The sequence below is a fragment of the Salminus brasiliensis genome, chromosome 5 (genome assembly GCF_030463535.1).
Source record: "Salminus brasiliensis chromosome 5, fSalBra1.hap2, whole genome shotgun sequence".
Lineage (NCBI taxonomy): Eukaryota > Metazoa > Chordata > Actinopteri > Characiformes > Bryconidae > Salminus > Salminus brasiliensis.
The window spans coordinates 26,159,049-26,183,069 of NC_132882.1; the positions used below are offsets into that span (position 1 = coordinate 26,159,049).

At 40.5% G+C, this 24,021-nt stretch overlaps 1 protein-coding gene across 1 annotated transcript in view; it reads left to right on the top strand.

Annotated features, from left to right (window-relative positions):
* Positions 1–5,805: 5,805 nt before the first annotated feature.
* The window catches only part of scn5lab (sodium channel, voltage gated, type V-like, alpha b), a 150,357-nt gene continuing 132,141 nt past the window's right edge, over positions 5,806–24,021 (top strand). Inside the window, exon 1 of the mRNA XM_072679988.1 lies at positions 5,806–6,330. The gene's annotated coding sequence lies outside the window, so the exon portion shown is untranslated. The remainder of the gene's footprint in view (positions 6,331–24,021) is intronic.

Here is a 24,021-nt window from a genome sequence, read left to right on the forward strand (position 1 = left end):
GAGTTACATTAACTCTGCATGTGTTCTGTTTAATATGTACTCTTTGGGTTGCCAAATAATGTGGTTTGTGGTGTTTTCAGCCCAGTATTATTAGAATGTAGCCTTGGACAGAGCCTGTACTGAATAACACACAGATCCTTACAGATCTCGTGACTCTTTACAAAGTGTGCAGAACTTCAAACTGATTCAACAATAAAAACATGAACAAGAGTTTCATTAATGGCAGGAGTGTGTCGTCTCTCTGCAAACATCCTTGTGTTGGGAGTGTTGCTCCTGAACGTTCTAGAAATCAGTGGTAGGCCTGTAACAGCGGGGGTTTGCAGTATCTCAGTAGCACTTTGTCATGAAGCTCAATCCTGAAATTCGAATGGCTTTGCATCTCACGGTTTGTACATTCAGCTCCAAGGCAAAAAGAACAATGAATAAAAACATTCAGAGCAACATAATTAGGACTGTTTGAAGAACTGCAGGGGTTCGTGTTTTCATGCAGCCTGCATTCAGTTCTGAGCATACAGTATTTTGGTAACCTAGTTTGTTTTAATTAGCATTAACATTAACCTAGTTAATGATTTGTATAATTTCATTTGTTAAAAAGGCCCAAAATATGCTTTATGAAATCTACAGTGATGCCCATGCAAACACAGAGAGACAGTTTAAACTCCTGCAGTATTGCTGACTAATCCTAGAGCCCTCACTGACCAATTTAAGTGTAAAAGACAATCCTTGTACCTTGTAGGACCTTGTTTGTCCTAAACACTAAAGACATTTGAGACTGCAGCCAGAGACTGATTCCAGCCACAAATAGGGGTTGGCACTATGATGATGTTTTATCATATCATGATAAATTTTGTTATCATGATACACAATATGCTTTTGTAATATTGTCAGTCCCAACACTAATTAACTGCATGTCATTATAAACAATCTGATTAGTCTGGTTAATTAAAGCAGCACATTTTGAATAAACATCATTGTACTAAATATGGGAAAATATTTAAATAGTAGTTTTTAAGAATATGACGCTACTGATGTTTTTACATATCATCAGTGATGACAAAAACTTACAACTATACAAGAAGAGAAAAAACGTATACTTATACTGAATATAAAGATATACAGTATAATATACATCTATTTACAAGAAATGACAACTGCTCAAATAATGCAAAGAAATTATTATTTTCATTATAATGCAAAAAAGTTATTATTCAAATGTAAACAACACAGCACTAATATTTGAACTTTGAGAGCATTTAGAAATCACTATGGTGAAATAACCATGACTAAAAAATCACAGCTTTCATGTCTTGGCAGGCTCTCCACTCTCCACCGTCTTTCACATTGCTGTTGTGTGACATTTATAGTCTGCAAATTGATTTTTTATCCAGAGCTGTATATGTAAAATATATAATGTATATAAATAACATGTCACTGACCACTCTTGCCCTGGTGGTAGCTAGTTAGTGCTAACCAAATTGTTGTTGATATGTGATAATGTATTATATACATTAAATGTTGTTGATATGTGATATATATATATATATATATATATATATATATATATATATATAATGCATTGTATACATTACTTTATATATCACATATCAACAATATATATATATATATATATATATATATATATATATATATACTTGTGCAACATGTTCCAGAGGTCCTGAGGTGGTTCTCTGACTGGGAAAGGCAGAGGAACTCTATTACATGTCCAGCATCTGAGATGAAGGGGTTATCAGCAGTCCACAGCCCTTGATTAACTACTTATGAGGATGAATCGAATATTCTGGTTGTTAATCCCAGGAATCCAGAATTGTTGATGAAAACTGTTATTATGTAATATTCTGTTATTATATAAAGTAGCAGTGGTAACTGCCTTATTTCAGACATACTGGTAGGTTTTTAAGTAAGACCTGCTTGTTCTGGGTCCTGCCACAGCATCCCTCCTGGCTTCAAGTTAGGACTTTCACTAGGTCAGGCCAAGGCATTTATTTAGTTTCGGCGTCATATATTCGATGCTGTACTGTGTCACATTTACACTTGTGCACCACTCGAGGGCGCCAGCAGCACAAACACAGACAAACACACACTCTGTGGCTCCCTGTAGACCTACTACAGTCACTAGCTGTATTCCCAGGCCTAGGCTGCAGCCGAGGTAGGCTGCATTTCTCGGCCGCTACGTCATAGAAGGCTGTTTGTATACTTGACCCTTTATACAATATACAGATTATGTTAGGGGGGCAATTTTGGAGAACGCAACCGATGCATCCTTCCCGACCCTGAGTTATCCGCACACACCAAAAAAGGAAAATTGTGAAAACCGATGCCTCCGTTGCTTATGTTTTAATGATTTCCATGAAGAAATGAAACAGGACATAAGTTGTGCGCTTATGCAAGAGGCGGGACCTTTCCGGTGATATCACCACGCAGCCTGGTTAGACTGCTCCATTTGTGTTATTCATAGGACAGTTTCCCTAACCCTGATGCAGCCTCGGCTTTGGAACGCAGCTACTGTGTCATCCGCCTGCACCGGATAACAGTGCGCTCGCCAGTCTTCAGCAGTCCTCAAATATCTTCACTGGCTTCAGCACAGCCAACAGGAGGGCATGTCTGGAAGTCCCTCCAACATGGACGAAAGGCTAGTTTGTCTTGCCCAACACACGTCACGCAGAAGTTCAAAACATTTGTGCGACCCTGCACGTCTACTGCTGTGTGCTGCCTGTGGCTGCACTGAGCTCAGTGGCGAGATCAATAAAAGAAAAACACAGCAGGTTTAATTCCTTTACTGCGGCCATGTAAACATTAGCAGCATTAGCGACTTGAGTACATCTGTCCCCAGCCTGGCCTCATTAAAAATGACACATTATGAGGGAAGCTTTAAGATAAGATAAGATAATCCTTTATTACTCTCACAGTGGGGAAATGCTCAGTGTCACAGCAGAAAAGGGATAGCAAGACACTCAGATGCAAAAATGTAGCTAAACTACCAACATATACACAATATAAATAATAGAAGTAAAAAGCAATAACAATATTATTTACAGATTATTTACAGGTAATTGCAAATGACTCTTAGTTGCATGTGTGGTTGGTGTGGCGCAACAGATAACACTGCTACCTGCCGGTGAGTGACCACACCATATGGGAGACTGAGGTTCGAATCCCGGTCTGGGTGACTATGCTGTGCTACATCAATAAGAGTCCTTTGGCAAGACTCTTAACACTACGTTGGCCCACTGCTGTGATACAAGTAACCTTGTAAGTCGCTCTGGATAAGAGTGTCAGCTAAATGCTGTAAATGTGTGTGTGTGTGTGTGTGTGGTGGGGGGGGGGGGTATTGCACATTGTATTTTTCCATTGAGGGATCTTTTCAGCTGGAGTTGAGGATTTTTAATCTTGATGAAATAAGTCTTTCAAGCTTCAAATGATCTGTGTTTAATCTACAATAGCTAAAAAAACAACAAACACACACACACACACACACACACACACACACACACACACAAGAAAGAAAAAAAGGGCCAAGAAAACTGCAGTCTGTGCACCATTCAGGGGAATATTTGCTTTTCTGTTTTGGATGATTGTCTGGCTGCATATCCATATGCTTCAGAATTTTCTGAATTCAGAACAGAACTCACCGGTTCCTTCAATAATTGCAGGATGTATCCTGCAGATCCTGAGGCGGCGAAACATTCCCCACACTGTCTCACTACCACCACCATGTTTAAATGTTTGTATGGTGTCCAGACTGATGGATTTTAACATCTTGTCTTTTGGATTTTATTGTGATCATGACCTCGTTCTGCTCTGTGTGTTTGTGGGGATCATAATGGTCAGCGTGAGAGAGTTTCACATTGAAAAGGTGCACGTATTTGTCACTGTACAGTGTACAGCGAAATGTGTCCTCCGCATTTAACCCATCTGGTAGTGAACACACACTCACGCACACGTGTTAGGGGCAGTGAGTACACACACACACCCAGAGCGGTGGGCAGCCAACTCCAGCGCCCGGGGAGCAGAGAGGGTAAAGGGCCTTGCTCAAGGGCCCAACAGTGGCAGCTTGCCGAGCCCGGGAATCAAACCCACAACCCTGTGGGGCGCTCTAACCGCTGAGCCACCACTGCCCCAGAAGCCTGGCTGTGTTCATTTAGCTGGATCTCATTACTGATTAGATAGCTTGAGTAGTTTGAGTAACTAATGGGGCGCTTAGTTTCCGTGGTTTGCATGTTGGGTAACTTTGTTCTGTAAACGAATGAAACGATTTATGAAATGCATTTTTATTTTTCAGTGTAAAATACTACATTGTGCACAGGTTGAACATTCACCGGTTGTTCATCTGTGGTAAATATGCAATTAGAGAGAAGATCAGTTGGCACTATATCACCTCTGATATTTATTATGAAGCCCTGGCTGAGGTGAACTGGGTGTGTTGGTGCAGGGGTCAACACCACAGCATGCAAGGCAGTGACACTGTGGTAACAGGGCTGTGAAGCCCCTGTTGTCATTTCTGGTTAATTTAAATAAAGCCAGCTTTCCTCCTAAAGATCTTCTGCCCTACATAACGTGGTTCCTTCCCTGGTCTAACACAACTAGAAAAAAAAAACATGACGTTCCTCTCCTGTCTCCTGAAGAGCTTAATTAGGTGGGCCTGGTGTGTGGGATCTGGGTCGGACCTAAATTCTGCAGGGTAGTAGATCTTCAGGTTTGGACACCGACGCCCTGATTCCTTGGTCCTCAACGCAGTCCTGAAGCATGTCTCATTTTAATAGCTTTGCAAGTCTCAGCACATCTCATACAGCCGAGGCTCGGCGCTAAACCGGAGCACAACACAGCTACACTCTCTAAGAGGCAGCTTCGGGGGGAGCTCCTGCACGCCAGGCGCTACTCGGTCGACAGAGGGGGTTGCAGGTTCATGTTTCACACAGTTTACAGCCAGGCTGGAAATCAGTGGTAGACTATTTTCTGCTGGAGTCGCGAAAAAGTCCGTTTCGAGACAACTTTCTGAGACACCATATAGCTATATTGTATACGTATTTATAAAGGAACTGGTCACATTTAAGCTGTATTAATTTAAGTTTATTTAGAAATGAGACCTTAACCAACCCTGTCCCTCAGTTTCCCCTTACACGCTTATCTAGCTATAGCTACCAACGACCAGCAACGATCTGATAACCGCAGCTAGCTAAGATCTCTAATAAATGACTAAAGTTGCCTCAAACCGATTTATTTTAATAAAATATCTGCATATTCAACGCCTCAGCCCTGTCTAGTAAGCTATAAAACATGAGGAGAATCAGAAATTAGCCTTAAGGCTAACTGCAGACTGCAAACACAGCACATGCTCATTTGACCTTAGCTAGATTAAGTTAACGGGATCCCAAAACGCCCGAGATCGAATAAAAACGCGCCCTAGATCACAGTAAGTGCAATTTCCCCAGCTTTATTATTTTATGGGCATTTTTTCTAGCACTATCTAAACTCTACAAAACTACAGACGTGTTAATTTCTGAAGGAACTTTTACAGGATAAAAACAGCTAAGCTAGCAAGAGTCGAAAATGACGTTACCACGGCAGCGTTATTTTATTCTCCACCCGTATTGCACAGCGCCCGCCACGTGCGCTGCGATTGGCTATGAGAATCCCCTTTGCTGCAGTTTGATTGGCTAGTAGTTCATATTTACAAGCGTGTTGTGCAATCGCAGCGCGGAGGGGGCGGGCCGTGCCTGAATACGGGTGTGAAAAATAACGCGAATGGTTTTGCTCGCATTTTGGGAGACGGTTGGCAGGAGGACTGGCAAACGTTCAATCTGCTCATAGGCGCCCGTAACAGACCGACTCTGTTTTTTTTTTTGCTCCTTTGGACTAAATTAGCAGCTGTAGCCTAAAGACGAGCGCTTTGGGTATTTTCGGCGAAGACAGGCTGTGCTCCTCCTCGGTTTTTAGACCGCAGTCATAACTTGTTAATGTGCCGGAGTCTTTATAATTTGGGATTTACAAACAGAGGACCAATGGGACAACTGAAGCCAAGGTAGCCTCTCCAGAGGTCTGCCGTGCTAGTAGGGGATTTTTAAAGGTTCGCCTTGTCTTGTTTGTTTGTTTATTTGTTTTCTTTTATTTACTTTCTTGGCTTGGATGCGCTTGAAACTGAAGCTTGAAACTTCGCACCAACTCGGCACCTCGTTGACTTGGACGGAATGAATTTCCCAAGAAGAGCTCACTTGCTCTTAAGCTACTTTGGCTTTTTTCTGCCGCTCGGTGGAAATGTCTGAGGTCTCTGGCAAATAAGGCTCTCTTTGGATGTAACAAGAAGTTTCACACGTAAGTACCCCAATCTCGGTCACCCCCCTCTCTCTCTCTCCGTCTCTCTCTCAGATCTGGAACCTTCTCCAGTGTGTTTTCCAGCGCTGCTTTAAACCGTGCTGTAGTTACTCCTCTCATTAATGATCTCCCAGTCCACCTTAAAGCTCAGCGCCTGAGCGGAGCAGCTGCGCCGTTTAAGGTGGACTGGGAGATCTGAACGCGAAGTTGAGATCTATTGAGCACGTTTCTGTACATGAGCTTCATCAGCTGGTGGGGACGAGACTCGAAGCTCAAACTGTTCCTGTGTCGTTTCCAAAACAGCTTTTTGGCAAAACGTTAAAAAACGTTAAAAAAAAAAAAAAAAACACCCACCCCAGATCCGTAACGAGACTCAGCGGACAGCGCAGTGCTGTAGAGAGGGTGCCTTTAGACGTCCGTCTCCTCTGGCTCGTCATGTTCACCCCCCGGGCTGCTCTCCACAGGTGACCGAGATGTTTGCAGAAGTAGCTACAGGGGGTGCACGGAGCGCGTGCGGAGGTTGAGGGGTGAGGGGGTGGGAGGGCGGGGGTCTGGGGTTCTAAACTTCAGCAGGTCTTGCTGTGTTTGTGTGAGCCACCTGCGCTCGTATTTCTTCTGTGGCGCGAGGGTGGTGTCGTTTTTATGGCGCTAGAAGGAGTTTGGACGAGTTTTTGCGCAAATCCAACAAATCCCAACAGGTGTGTGAAGGAGAGAGAGGAGAGAGGGACGAGACGAGCGGGTAGAGACAACAGAGGAGAGGACGACTAGAAGAAGATCGGAGAGAGAAAAGAGAGAGAGAGAGAGAGAGAGAGAGAGACAGGGGGGGGAGGAGGAGGAGAGGAGGTGGAGGTGTTGTGGGGGTGCGCTCCTGTCCAAGGTCCTGAAATCCAAGACATTGCAAGGCTGGCGTCCACAGTAGTGTGGAAAGAGCTGCTTTTAGACCACAGCGTCGCCACATAATGGACATTTAAAGACCTTCCCGGGAGCAGCGAGGATAGAGAGACAGACTGGTCGAGTAACAAATGACAGAAGGATTCAAACATGATAAGAAATGATATTTTAACAACACACCAAAAAAAGGGCTGAACTTGCAGTTTATTTACCTTTGGCCATCATTACAGTACACGTGTGGAAATAACACATACATTTAAATAAAGTAAATAAAATGCAAGTAATAAATAAAAGAACAGCATCGGCTGAACATTTTATTTTTATTTTTAATTATTTTATTATTATTATGTCTATTATTATTATTAGCCGTGCTGTTATTGTTGTTGTTATTGTTTCTAAATATTGTGTCTGTCCATTATTGTTTACATTACTATTATTTGTAACATCTAACATTTAACCACAGCTGCCGTTCACATCAGTGGCGATTCGCAGAGAGTGACATAGCCGCAGGACCTGTGTTGTATGTTACTTAGTATGACTTTCCAGTGACTAAGCAACATCTGAGCATGTATGTCGATGTGTGCTGAGCTTCTTCACTGTGGCCCACTAATAACCTCAGACTAACACGCAGAGAGAGTGATTCACAGTCTTCTCTATTAGAATTAAATCATCTGCAGGGAATATTGTAAAGGCTATAAAGTGCAGATGATATCTTTTATAACTCATGTCTCTCTTCTTCCTGAGGCAGAGAGAGAGAGAGAGAGAGATTATGTGAGATTACATAGGACAGGCTATGAATAATATTTCATCCTGGATTTTTAATATATATATATATATATATATATATATATATATATATATATATCATCTGCATGTTTTTTACTCTCATGTGTTCATGTATACAATCTTGCTAGAAAACCAAAGACTTCATATTCATGTAATTAATAGAAATAACATCGTAAATCATAGCGATCAATAGCTGATTTATTGACAGAAGGGATCCCTTTAGCTGTCAGCTACTAGATTGCAGTAGCAAGGCTGGAGCTGCTTCTCCAAACATTTTCAGCACGACAATGTCACTGTGTGAAAATGTGAATGGTATTATGTGACGAGTACCGACAGATCAGATGGAAGACCAAGTTTTGTTCAGAAGTCCTTTAATAATATTTAACTGTGTTTTAACTCATGTTTTTAAACGGCTAAATTACTGCAAAGTGGCCGGTTTGTCAATTTAGCAATTTAAGACGGACAAGACTTGCGTGTAATTTGGAGCTGATTTTCGACAGTGTGTACATGTGTGTGGCTGTGACAGTGTGCGGAAGGGTGGAGGGGGGGTCACCTTGAAATCATTATTTGTTTTGTCACTCATAATTTATTTGTGACAACTGCCCTTATGTCACTGCCCCAGTAATCTTCTCCCGAGGCAATTGGAGACCATTTTTCCCCCTGTGTGGAATCCTTCTTCATATTTGCTTGAATTTTTTAATTTCCCATGTAAGTTACACGTCTTGCCTTTTGAGTGTACGTTTTCTGTCTGTTCTACAGACCTTACACATGCCCAGATTTAAGAGGGCAGTACATAGCCCAGATGTGTTCCTGATACTACAGTCTAATGCAAATGACACTTTATTATTAATATCATCACAATTCCTATGTATTATCTGAATTTATTATATGGGGAAAACATATTTACCATATTTACATTTGCACAGGCATCTAATGTTTTTGTTTTTTTGCAATACATTAAAATAACGTAATTCAACAGTATTGAGTGCCGAAGTTTGTTCCCTGAAGAGAGAAATTATTTACACTGTAAATTGAACAGGGATATGCAGACTTTTGGACTGCATTGTGTTTAGCACACACAGAGCACACTGCTTGTCTGAATCTGTATTTAAACATCTAGATCTAAATGGATCTAAATGGATCTTTAAGTAAGTCAACCTCAGAAACACAGACTCCACTATTACCTGGACAAAAACACAAAATACTTTTAAACTGAAAGCTGAAATTACTGTCTCTCATTTGTCTTCTATTTGTTCTTATTTGCTGATCCGAAAAATGATCCGATCTGTGACCCAAAGACCATGATCCAATCTTATCTGTGAGTTTTGTGATCAATTACATCACTGGTTTACAGATTACACCAAACTCTTTTATTGAAACCCTTAAAAAGCCTATGGCTCGCAGACATACATCTATTACCATTCATTACCCCTTGCTGCGTTAAGGGGTTAATACAGTATAACTGAATAAACTACATGCCAATAAGTAACTGAATGGATATCAGCAATTACAATTGTAACAAATAAGGCTCTACAGCACTACTGTGAAGGTACTTTCTGCTCCCACCATATTGACTCTATAGCCCTGTTTTTGTCCAGTTCTCAGTGATGTACAGATTAGTTGGTTGCAGTTGCAGATTATCAGTGCCGTAAACAAAGTGATTTCGCCGCAGTAAAAAACACTTGTCATGCTTCTGCTGTCATTGTATTGACCACTGGCTCCAAGGGCAGGCTAAAATAATGATCTCTTGAAAAGGCCCCTTTTTCAGTCCTTCAAGGAGAACCGTGTTCCTACACCCAGCCAAAGGGTGCATGACATTTGTCTGTGCATGCACTGAAAATGACAAATGATGGCTGACCTTCATGTCTCTCTCTCCTTAACCTGAGGTGACCTGTGGTGTCTAGGGATTCGTACCCCACTTTAACTTTAGTTACTGGCCTGTTTTGATCAACGCACACAGAAGCTAAGAGGCAACATTAGCGAATGGCCATCCACTAATCTGGACTTTGAATGGAGCCCCAGGGGAGCGAGGAATACTAGTCTCAGGCCCTCCTTTATCTTGCTCTATTGATCAGGTTGTTCCAGTACGTTGCTGCCAAAGCTCTTTTTTGACGGTAAAGCTCACATGAATAACATCCCAGTTGAGAATTTTAAATGTATAGGTATGGTAGAACTTGATGTTTCCCTCCAGAACTTGTACAAGAACATAGAATTGTAGTAACCAAGATCATTGTTGTGGCCTAAATATGGTTGCCTATATATAATGCTAAAAAGGTTTGTTGGTGCGACACCATAGAAGAACCACTTAAAGGTACCCAGAGAACATTTAAGTGCATGGTTCTTTAAGGAAGAGTGTTTATAAATAAGGTGTGCAAAAATTATTTAAGGAACCTCCAAATACTACAATGGTTCTTTACCAGAGGCCTGTACCAGGTCTTGCATGCCAGTTGACTTTGTATTGTTTGGTACTTTTCTGAACTCTAGTTTTGGAAGTTTTCCTAATTATTTCCCTTTGACTTTCCTCTTTCTTATGCAGGTGGATTATCCTAAATACAGTCACACCAGAAATACGGTACTTACATTAGTTAAGTGTGTGTTTAGACTGAACATTAAAGAAATGAAGGGTGACTTTTGCACAGTACTGGACATCCAGGTCAAGAACCCTTTAGAAACCTGAGAGCACCTCAGACTGTCTTGCCTGTTGCAGTGATTTTTGATTGAGATGTTAGAAGATAGCAATTTTGTGGTCTGCAATCATCATGCTCATATGGACATGCCTTGATTGTTCCTCTGAAGCGTAAGCCTTGCGTGCTGTGAGCTTACAGTTTCTCCTAAATTACCACAAAGACTTCAGTTGACTGTTATCTAAACAGAGCAGCAGAATCATCATCTTGGAGAGGAAAAGTGGACAGCTTCAGGTGTCACCAGCAAGCCGGGCATATTTATCTCTGCCAAAGGTATTCTCAATGGTGCTTATAAACTGTCCTTGAACCTTTAAATGTGTGATTGAATGCGTCTAGCATGCAGCCTGTTGTGTGGAGCTGAGCAAAGATAAAGGTAACGGTGCACCACGAAGCTGAAAGCCTTTTCAATTGTGAGCGTGTCGGTCGCTTGTACAGGGTGAAAGTACGAGAACTATTACAGTTTGGAGTATCAAGTCTTTCTGCTTCAAGTGAGAAACATGATCTCCTGTAGTTATTGTGTGTGCCCACACACTGATACATCGGCTGTGTTGCTCAGCTCCAGACGTGTGACAGACTGTGGATAGACTGTGTGGGCATTTGATAATGTCTTGCTCGTATTTTCTATGCGGGCCTGTTTTATCTATATACTGTATTCCATCTAAATTGCTAGATGCCACATCCAGCAGGATTGTCAGCACTGGTATGGTTTGGTATACAATGCACACTCAGGTCAGGTCTGTATGCATTGCATTAGATTAGCAACTTGGCCTTTATGAGCCATGATACTGCGCAGTTGCCTCATTTATTGCATCTGTAAATTTATCAGTTTAAAACCAACAATTTCTATTCTTTAAAGTTTGAGTAAATTCTGCATAACTTTTTTTTCATTCTTTTGACACATTTTCTTAAAACAATGGATATGTTTGACCAATGTCATTAAATTACTCTTTTGTTGCTATGAAACCTGGCTAGTACGTCCCCAAATGGCTGAACATTCAGTTCTGCTGTATCCGTAAACCATAATCACCTCACCTGATGATGAAATAGTAAGGAATTTCCCATGATTGCATACCAGATTACATAGCCTTACGAATGCTAATGTTTCTATTGGTTGTTTTGTTGACATAAGAATCCAAAAAGCCTCAATAAGCCCCGCCTCCGCATGCTCCTTATCAACCCCGTAACGCATATGTTGCAAATGTGCTAAGAGAGCAGCGGACTCACAGATTTTTAGGGTGAATATCTATCCTTAAAGGAAACAATACAGTAGTGTAAATCATTTATTATAGTGTTGATTTATTAAAATATGGTAAACTGAATGGAAATCATTTGATTATTAATAAAAATATATATGTTAAAAGAACAATCAAACAAAAAAAAAACATCAAACAAGGATGGTGTGTTTGGGATAAATAAGATATTTAGCTTCCTGTACCTCACTCACGGTTTCTCAAAGTGCATGAGAGAGAGAGAGAGAGAGAGAGAGAGAATGAGAAAGGCAGCCTACTATTAGAGATTCAGTCTATTTTAATGATAAAGAAAGGACTGTTTGCTCTGTACAGCACATTTTAATGGTACGTTCTCGGACGTCCATTTCTTCATCCAGGGTTTCCTTTAAAAGCATTTGTGTCTACGGACCAACAGTCAGCTTACAGAGCTTTAAAAAGGACAATTTAAAAAGTTTACTTTCTGGGAAACAGCTAAGATTCGAAGCACTGCTTCAGAGGTTATGTAAGAGCCAGAACTTTGGCAGCACCTCAACACACTACGCACAAATTCGAACCCGATAAATTGGGTCATCACTTTCATTGTATTGGAAGCTGTGCTATTATTGGAGAGCATTATGAATTACACACACAGGGATTGATTTTGGCATCCGTTGCACCCTTTGCTGGCTAACACTCAAAGGGAATCACGGGCATCGCACTTGTAGCAGAGTTGCAATCCAATAGCGCTTTATCGTGCTGCTTTCCAAATCTGAAAATTACAGGTTGAGGTTGCCAGACATTGCTACAGAACAGAAAGTAGTACCATACAGATGTTTGTTTGTGTGCATGTGTGTGTGTGTTCCTATTTACATCCTGACTTGGCTGGGAAACCCAGAGGAAAACCGGGCCAACCTACAATGTCAGAAGTAACAAATCGTTCCAAAGCACTGGCGAGCTCACACACACAACAACATGTCCGAAATCATTTACTATCTTGTGGAATTCTGATCTTTATAATGTGTGCTCTATACAGTGATCTGGATTTACACATGTAGGGAATAGTGAATAGGGCACAGTTTCAGACACAGCTACTGTATTTTTAACCCACTGCTTTCATACTTTCATAATATAGGTCCTTTCAACTACTGTTTTACCTTTATTTTTTATTTTTTTGATGGTTTTACATCCTGAAACACACTTACTGTCCAGATAAATGCTTTTAAATAATTAGCATTTAGCACAGCAGCACTGTATATAGCTGCTGTCCAATAAATCCATGTATCTCCATTTAGTTTTCTCAATGGTTTGAACCCTGGAGCTGTTCTGTACACTGTGTGAACAATTCTGGATGAATGGAGCAATAGAAATGCTCAAAATATCTTGGAATAAACTTATTTTACATTGACTTCCATTCAAAGGTAAGATCATTTTTGCCCTTTTGGAGATAAGTGTTCTTTTCATTGGACAGCATTGATATATATACATATGTGTATGACCCCACATTCTGACACTGAACATTTCTGAGTGTGTGTGTGTGTGTGTATCTCTCAGACGATTTGTGTTGAAGAGATACAAAGACATCATTAAGGACATGGCAGCAGATTGAGGCTTCCCTTGTTGTCCTCCTTTTACCTTCGAATTGTTCGATTGCTTCCCTGTAGGTATACTGAATAATGGCTAATGAGCTGTAGGTTGTTATTAGCCTGGGAATCTAAGAGGTTAATTTCACTGCCTAAACAGACAGAACGGTCTGTGTGTTTCTGCGCTGTCTCTGTGCTGCTCAGTTCTTTTGCAATCTTTTAACATTGCACTATACAGTGTAATTAGTAGGCAAGGCCTTTTTACATGTTTTCAGACAAACTGCAAACAAAGCAGGTATGCTGGAGGAGGCAGGCAGAGGGGGCAGAGGCAGCGAGGGTGTGCTGTATGACGGTGAGAAACGCGCTTTACCCAAGCAATGAGTGTAATTAAAGAGGCGTGCTGTCCCTGTGCCACAGCGCTGAGGGGACAGCTCAAACAAGATGAATCTAAGTGGGTCGCAGGAGCACAATGCACCCCCCCCACCCACACTCTAGCGAGGCCACGAGTGGAGCAAATCAATGCAAGGTCTATTAGAGTCATTAAGATTGTGCCATCTCAGACCAAAGCCTGGAAAAAAAGGATTGATGGTGAGGTGTTTTGTTGAGTCGCGTGCCGGACCGCCTTTGTCAGCCTCTCAACCCTCTCGCTTTAGTGAAGTTCAGTCGCTGGAATGGGACGAGTGTTGGTGGTTTTTATGCTTTTGAAAACTGGAGCTCAGAATGGGTTATTATAAAATCTTTACAGTATGTGGATCTTTTTAAAGGTTCTTCACACACACACACACACACACACATCTCATTAAGCAAAAAATTTAAAAGTAAAATATTTATTTACTTAAAAAAAACAGCAATTAAAAGAATCCTTAGGGAAATAGTTGTAGTTCTTTTATGGAAGTAAAATCTAAAAAGTTAAAACTTTACAAACTGGAGAGTGAACTTTCCTTAAAGCACTCTAATAAAAAAAAAGATGATGAGCACTTTAAGATGTGTTAAAAGCCAGGATTGAATAACGCTGTAAAAATAAAAAGGACAAAGCAGTGTACGATGGAGAGTTTCCAAACCCGAAGCCTGAGGATAGTGTCCAGGCCATTACTGTGATTCACAGGGCTATCATTTAATGAAGACCATAACAAATAGCCTCATAAGTGAATTGTATTTTTCTCTATCACATTACATGAAGATAATGTCCTGAGGATATGCCAGCCCTGCGAGTCTCTTCAGCCTAACAAACACGGCTGCTTCATTCACAAACTTCCATTTTAACACTGCGTCAGAGACTCCTAGCAGATTTAAAGATGCCAAAGATTGCATTTATGAAGTCGTATTTTGAGTTATATGTATGTGACTTTATAATTTCTTGCAATTATCAAAATCTTACTGGATACTAGTGTCTCCGCTACATATATGGCCCACTTCTGTAAAATTACTATTGCGCCTTCTTCAGAATTGTATTAAATCCTTCATCATTAATCATTAAATCATTAATTTCATGAAATCGCACTTACAAAACTTAGTGGGCAGTGAACCCAGTCTTTCTGTCTTTACGCACCCAGAAAGAGGTAGGGGGAAATAAAGACAGGGAGAAGAGAGAAGAGAGAAAGGTAGAGTAAACACTGGATAGTGTTGTGTCCTTTTAGCACAGTGTGCGGTTAGGTAGCTGTACACTGTCCTCTTAGCACAGTGTGCGGTGTGAGGCTAGGTGTGTGCGGTTAGCACAGTGTGCAGTGTGCGGTTGGGTAGCAGCACAGTGTGCAGCTACCTAACCGCACACTGGATAGTGTTGTGTCCTCTTAGCACATTGTGTAACTGTGTAGTGTTGTGTACTCTTAGCACAGTGTGCGGTTAGGTAGCTGCACAGTGTGCAACTGTGTAGTGTTGTGTCCTCTTAGCACAGTGTGCGGTTAGGTAGCTGCACAGTGTGCAACTGTGTAGTGTTGTGTCCTCTTAGCACAGTGTGTAACTGTGTAGTGTTGTGTCCTCTTAGCACAGTGTGCGGTTAGGTAGCTGCACAGTGTGCAACTGTGTAGTGTTGTGTCCTCTTAGCACAGTGTGTAACTGTGTAGTGTTGTGTCCTCTTAGCACAGTGTGCGGTTAGGTAGCTGCACAGTGTGCAACTGTGTAGTGTTGTGTCCTCTTAGCACAGTGTGCAACTGTGTAGTGTTGTGTCCTCTTAGCACAGTGTGCAACTGTGTAGTGTTGTGTCCTCTTAGCACAGTGTGCGGTTAGGTAGCTGCACATTGTGTAACTGTGTAGTGTTGTGTCCTCTAAGCACAGTGTGTGGTTAGGTAGCTGCACATTGTGTAACTGTGTAGTGTTGTGTCCTCTTAGCACAGTGTGCGGTTAGGTAGCTGAAGAGATTGTAGCTTTTATTTTACAATCTATATATTTTTATATGAATTTAGTGATGAATATGGGACACACTTTTGGCTTTTGCTAAATAACTTTGAACAGGAAAGATTTTTTTTACTAGCAACCGAAAATATATTTTTGCAGTCCAAAGAAAACCATGTATCTCCGAAATGGTGATATACAAGAGAAGGCAAAAATGCTCTTAACTTTAAATATAAAATATTGACATAAATGATCAATGTAAAATAAGAGTATACTCCTATAAGTAATTTAAAGCATTTATATTGGTCCGTCCATCCAGAATTATTCACACAGTGTACAGAGCAGCTACAGGGTTCAAACCATGGAGTTTTTATTGGAGAGCAGTGATATGCAATATACAAATGAAGGTGTGAACTTGGTTTTCAGCACTAACTGTTTATGAACAGTCCAGCAGTAAGCACAGTGAGGGCAAATGCTGTGTTAACATGCTTCTTAGGTGGAGCTGTTTGTTACAGATGGAGGGGCTATTTGTAAGTCACTTAAAAGAATATATGTAATTTACATGCCAGCTATAGTACATCTTTGATGAATCTGTGACTTTTCTGAATTTCTGTTGGGGATTTATGACCTTTTCTCACTGTTACCCTGGGAGGCATGTTGAGGAGGCTGTACTTTAGCCTGGCTAGCTCTCCCTGTGAGTTGTTTGCATGCTTCAAAACAATGGTAGAGGCTCAAAGAGCGAGATTAAAATAATATAGGAGTGAATTGTGTGTAATCAGAAAACACTTACAAGCAAAAAGTACATTTATGGCACAAAAACACAGCCTTTAAAGCATATCTTGATCCGATTACTGTACGAATACACAAACGACTTTGAGAAGGTGATCTACAGAACGTTCTTTTTCAACCTGTTTAACTATGTGGATAAAAAAAAAAAAAACGTCCGTGTCCTGTTTTTACTTAGTCTGTAAAGAAATGGTTATTTGAAACAGTGCCTTATAAAGACCACTTTTAGTTCTATTGATAGAACCAGTCTATAGATGTCTGTACATGTGAGAGGTGGTGTGCTGAGCATTTCTAAGGCTTAAAGAACCTCCAAGTGATCTAAACATTCTAAAGGGTTTTCCCAGAACTGTACATCCAAGAGCCATTTAGGAAGCTATGTGAGCAATAATAAAAACCAGTCCTGCTTGGAAAGTACAGAATGTCTAGGATATAATTTTATGATGACTCTATGATTAGAAATGGGAGTGCTGATAAAAGGCATGTTTTAGCACTGACCATTGTGTTGGACAAAGCTGGCGCTCTGTTATAATATTCAGTAGTTGTGACTCATTGGCTGCTAGGATATTTTTTTCTTCATATGACTGGCATTTTAATATAATGACTCACTCTCTTTTACTCTGCAGTGGTACTGTCTGAGTGTGTATGTGTGTGAATGTGTGATCTACCGATATCTGTCACAAAAATGAGATATTGCTTCCAAATGGTTTCTATGCTTAACATTTTTTTGGGTTAGTAGAATTCCAGAAAAGGAAGGGATAGTCGTAGCTTTATGACTTAGCATAGCAGTTCACTGTCAGCACTGCTGCAACAATGGCGTGATTGGGCATTGTTTTATTAGCTCAGTAATCTACACTTTTTGCCCTGAAGCGATGTCTCTGTTGCCATGCCCATTGTTCAGAACCACCCAGCAACACACTTTTAATGTAATCCTGTCTTGTTGATGTTCAGGGCATAAAAAGGGAAATCCTGATCTTCGGAGACTGTGCTGCTTTGGTGGTCTTGATAAAAGGAGCGAAGTGAAAAGTAACCCCGCATGGGCTATTAAAAGAGACAGACAGAACAACCCAAACTAGTGTGACCTCTTTGAAGTGAAATTAAAATGTGTGCCAGTGCGGTGTGGGAGCTTGATGAGAGAGGGAGCACACAAGCCAAGCTTAAAGAAGAGCACTCTCGTAAATTGCTGAACCCCAGGCCTCTATGAGGAGGTGGAAACGGAGCGAAAATGGGACCCTTTCCAGGCCCCTTCGCCCATCTCTAAGGCTCGAACAGTGCGCGTCCCCTTTTAATTTGCATGTCCCTAAAATCAGTGGAGTACGGCTTAATAACAGCCATAATAACGGCTAACAGCTGTCACTGCCCCGCATGCACTTTTGGGGCCAAATTTGTGGAAATGCTGTACTACTAGGGGTGCGCCGATCATGATTTTTTTATTCAGATCACTTTATTTCACAGCCGATTTAGCCCAGAGTGCATTTTGTTCCCTGATTTATATTTGCAACAAAGACCTTAGCCATTATTTATTTGTTTTTTATCCAAAGCTCCCTCACTGCAGGCTGAATGAACATGCTGGCTGATGAGTAAGCTAAACACATGCACGATCGGACAAGCACTTTAGACGAAACGTCCAGAGCAACAGCATTCCAATGGAGCACGTCTGGACTTAGCTGGCATCATTGCCCAGTATTTACGCCATAAAATCACAACACAGATTTGCTGAAACAGAAATAAATCAGCCGACTGTTCAGCATGTGTGAGTGAATATCAGTGGATTACTTTCCTGCACTTTGTTTTTGCTACATGGCAAACTGTTTTGCACCAATCATGAGTTTATGAGTTATGAACTAATCCATTAAATATAACCTATTTCTTGACCTATTGCTTAGTATTAAGCCCTAATAAGACGGAATAAAACTGTAAAATGTATGACCGATTCACACAGAATCTTGCATAAATGACTGAGATGGGAGTGGCTACTCGATTTACACACTGCTGTCACCACCAAATTAACCTGACGATAATCTTATACCACACTTTTAATGAAATTTGTTGAAAATTAGCAGCTACACGTTCATAACACATATGTAGGCTGTAGGCTGCGCCACACAATGACTTGCCCAAACCTGCCAGAAGCGTCACGCTGAGTGCTTAGACTCATCTTCTAAATTTGATCTGAGATTTTCCACAGACTTAAACAACCCAATATATCTGTGCCATATACAACGAAACTCAATGCCTCCTCAAGTGCCTCCATACTGCGAAAAACTCCTATGACCGAATATCTGTATGTTATGTTCCTATAACATTCCTAAAAGTAATATGTATACACATGTCAATTTGCACTGGGTTAATAATCAATATAACCATAAAAATTACTGACCTGGCGTAATTACATTACCCCACCTCCCCATGTAAAATGAATTATGCTCGAATAGAGCTTTAGAGCTTTTGTTAACCCAAAATACAGGAAACCAAATTTATTAAGATATTATTCACTCTTTAATGAGCCAAGCTGCCATTTTAATTTAGCAAATTAGTTGCATATTTAATAAACATAAATCAAGACTATATGTAATTGTAATTAAATTAAATGTAATTAAGTGGCAAAAGCATTTGTAGTGCTATACAGTTAGTGGTATAGGTTTAGCAGCAGCATTCAAATACAGCATATTTACCTGCCTCACGTTAATCATATGCTAAAATTGCAACAAAAAATAAAATGAAAATTACAAAATAGTAACTGTTTTTATTCTTGAACCAAAAATCTGCTGCATGTTGCACCTGTAGGCCTCGTTACAGTGTCATGGTGTTAGTACCACATGCTTCAGGCAATACAATTTTTGCATTGAACAAAAATTATAGACATCTTATATTTTATTTAGGTACCATACTACACAACTAACATTATTTACGGATGTGCCCCATCTATAACAACAGTAAATGATCCTGCTGAGATCCCCCCAACACTTTACTCATCCTGCTTATCATCCTGCTTATCATCCCGCTTCCAAAAAGGAAAAACTCCCCCTGCATCAGTCCCACTAATGACCTGTTCCACTCATGCTGTTACCATTCAGTTCGAATACAAGTACATTAATGTAAATTTATGACAATGACTATGTATAAATTTCCTCCCATCGGTTTATTTCCCATTTGGCTGTGCAACCTGTACTCTGAGCTTTGCTCTCCAGTGACTTTGTCTCTCATTATCCTATGATATAAACTCTACAGTTTGTAGATGATTTTATGCTGATGATGATATTGATCTAACAGGTGTTAGACAGAGGATGTTCTGTATCTTGGTAGAATAGCTTAAATTCATACTTAAGTAAAAGTGTTGACATGATGATTCAGTATCATCATTACAACTGGTAAAAAAGTTAAAAGTTACAAAACTACTTAAATACTCAGTGGCTTATAACACTGCAGCAGAACGTTTATGCCTGACCCATACTACAGTACAATAGGCTGATTGTGAGGATGTTTACCTCTTCTGACAATGGCAAAAAGATGAGACCCTCACTGTCTAGTCATGTTCACCCTGATTCCGAATAGTGATCATTAACCCCTTAAACAGCCTAAAGTCTGCGAGATCTCTCATACGATGCTAATGTTTACAGGAAAACAGTAAACACAAACAACCGTAACAACATTGGAGGAGCTTTGACTTCCAATATGCCCTTTTACAAAAGTCTGCCGCCGGGCCAAAAGTGTTATTACTAACTTCTATTACTAAAGACCAGTCCCCCCAGTTTGTACATACGTCCCTGTAGTTACTGAATAACACACTTTACTGTAAAAATAAGCCTTTCTAAATACTAATTTAGTATTCAGCATCATGTAGCGTGTGAGACTTCTCTCATGTGAACGGCATGCACGAGAGAGCCGAGCTGAATGAAGGCATGCTACATTTTCTTCTAATTGACAAATTAAATATATTTTTCATCTCAAACTCCACTCCGTCTCCCAGTCTGTGGTGGTGCAGTTCTAGAAAGCCATCTCTGGATGTGATAATCACATCCTACATCACTGTCACGATTGTCTCCTCCACTGCAAAGGCAACCTACAGCATAATGCCAACTGCTGAGAGAGTAATTGTTTGCGGCCTCCCATTTGCAGTCAGTGAAACAGAGTGGGATTTAAAGTCACACTCCCTTTGGAAATGCTCCTTGAAAGAAATATGATCTGTGTACCCTGTGTATCAGTACCCAAACCGCCAACTAAACAGCGAAGAGTGATGCTCTTATCTTATCTGTCCTGAGTGGTTTATAGCGCTTTTCCGCTGGGCAGTGTGGTACGGTACAATACAGTAAATATCCTGAAAGCAGAACCAGTTGTGCCCTGATTAAGTACCTGTGTCTGTTTCCCAACAAGCTGCAGGAGGCGATGAGGATGATGAGATCTCTCATACGATGCTAATGTTTACAGGAAAGCAGTAAACACAAACAACCGTAACAACATTGGAGGAGCTTTGACTTCTAATATTACTCAACATTTGGTTTTATGTTCTGCTTATTTTACAGTAAAATATACAGGGAATTACTGGCTACTGGCTATCATGTTAACAGTAAATAACAGTAAATATTTACAGTCACTTGCACCATTATACCACTGTATTATAGCTGTTTACTGCTATACAGTGCCACCCTGTATATTTACATAGCAACTTTAATAATAATGCAGTTTTGAAGCCATAATTAATTAAACATAAATCACTGTGCTGTACAGTAATGTTCAAATTTCACAGATCGTCCACACATTTGTATAATGTCGTTACATTGGCCTTTAAGAAAAAGCTGAAACATACATATATCTAAAATGACGCAGCTAAATATACCATCAGTGTTCAGTGTGCCCTCCCTTTACCTTTATTACACATCTTTTACTCTTTAGCTTTCTGTTTTTCACAGATCTCTGCAGGGAGAAGTTCAGTTGGAGCATTTTCTGCTTGTCAGTATTGTAAAAAGTGCTGTACTGTAGACTCTAAAGCAAAAGTGGTTCTTTGTAACAATAGTATTTTATTTTCTAGTATGTCATTTTAAGCATTTACCAAAGGTCTTCCATCATAGCAAAGAATTCTTGAATCACGAAAAAAGAACTGAATCATTGAAATGGCACTTTGAGTTGTCAGTAATCTAACTTTTATTTCCTTTGTTAAAGAAGCTTTTTATGAGTGCATATGTAGAGTTAAAAAAAATGAACATTTATATTTATATTTAAACATATAGGCATTTGATCTTCATTTTAACGATATGCAGAGGTCAAGGTTAAGCTCCAATGTCCATCTGTTTAAAGCACAGAGCTGCTCTTTGTCTAGGCCTTCTCTGGAAAATGTTATTCCCTATTCTTAAAGCAGGGGTTTCCTCCTTGCACACCTCCCGTTAAAATCAATTTTCTGCAGTCTCAATCTGATTGGTAGATGCTGTACTGGTTGAGGTTTTAGCAGGATCTATCTGTAGGTCCTGTGATGACATTTTAGGATTGTTGGAGGCTTTTTTAGCCCAAGAGAGGATGCTCTTGGGCTCAACTTGCTAGGATAGCCTGACCTTGCCCTGTCAGCAGTTGTGTTAAATGTTTTTCGCTGGTAAATCATTTTGCGGACAGTGGAACAGCTGATTTCTGATTGCTCAGAGCGCTCTTTGGATCTCACCATGGTAAAAACAAATGAATTGATGTATAAATAAGACTGGCTCCTCCATAATTCTCCTGATTCCAATTGTAGGCAGCGAGAATAATGCATTGCCATCAATTCCATTTTGCAAATGATTTGAAAAGAAATGTCATCAGTTTTTTTTATTTGTTTATTTATATGACCTCCATCCCTTCATATTGTTCAAACGAAGAGCAAATTTCCATGAGTTGAAATATGTTACAAAAGACAACATGTTTCATAGGATAGGTCCTAATTTTTTCACACGACTGTATCCAGTATAGTAATTACCCACCTATGGGAGCTTGTTATAAGAGCTTGTTCATAACAGTGATTCTGAGTCTAATTCGGATCTTATCTCACGTGGAAACTTCACATGCATGAAGTAACAGACTGAGGCAGTTTGAAACACAGTGCTATAAACAGCAACATACAGCAAATCTGAGATGGAGTTGACCGATTTTAGCCAAATCTGTCAGAATGTTGAGATTCACAATACCCTGAATAAATCCCAGTTACAGTTGGTGTGCTTGTGAAGAAGAGCAGTTGATAACAGGGTCGGCCACTGATGTAAATGCAGTGAATATAGTGGAACATAGCTCCATACACTATGTGCTTATTCGTCTGTGGTAATGCACTGTAGCTAGTTTAGGCATATTTGTTTCAGCTTGGTGCTTTTCATGCTTCGTCTTAGTCTACCCTGTTAAAGAGCATAATGCCTTACAACCAAGCAAGAGCAAGAGGTTGTATAGAAACTGCTAGAGGGCAAAGGGTAGACAATGGACTAGACATTAAAGTCCTGAATAAGCCTCGGTCCAAATGACAGATGACACCTCAAAGCCAAGCGGCCTTAGCAACTGTGACGAGTGTTTTCTAGCCGACGCAGCAGTACTATGTGTGTGTGTGTGTGTGTGTGTGTATTTGCGTGTGTTTGCCTTTAGCCCCATCCTAACGATGCCTCTAATAATACCACAGGTTTGCGCTGCCCATTGCAGGGTTCGCCATGTGGCCAGTTTGGGGCAAGGCTTAGGCCGGCATTGCATGAGACAGGTTGAAAAAACAGACCTACCCCTCATGTAAACACACACACACACACATTGAGGTGTGACCCTAATGGCAGATGGGCTAAGCTTTAGTCTCCTACTTTGAAAGTGACATCTGAGCAGTGGCGAGCTGACACAGCCTCAGAAGAACTCCAGTAATGCAGCAGAGGTGAGCACTGGTGGCCCACACCGTACTCAAAAGAGACAAATTGTAAAGGCTGATGAGGACCTGTGTCATGTTAGGTTGTTATAAATAAGAGGAGTAGTTAAGAGGAGGAGCATGGTTGAAAAAACTGCGTCTCTACCTTCTGTGTTCATGGCAAATTTCTGCACCCCACCGCTGCCCCAATGCCCTGGACAAGCAAAATGTACACAGTATTGGGGCTAGGGCTGGGCAATTAATCGAAACGTAATCAAAACTGTCATTCAGAACCTCTAATTGACATAGTCTTGCCCATTCAGTGACTCTGAGAACTGAAACACAGGGCCAACTGAGCAACTTCAGCCCACCATTCATTAAAATAATTGTTCATTTATCATTATCGAGGTAAAATATCTAAATAATTGTGATATTGACTTGAGGTCATATCACCCAGCACTAGTACAAAGACATATTAACTCACACCTCCTCTTGGGAAAGTCTGTGAAAGTGCAGTCAACCTCAACTTTTCAAGCTAATGATACATGATTAAGCTAATGATTACTGTAGAGCCAGATGATCAGTAATCTAAACTC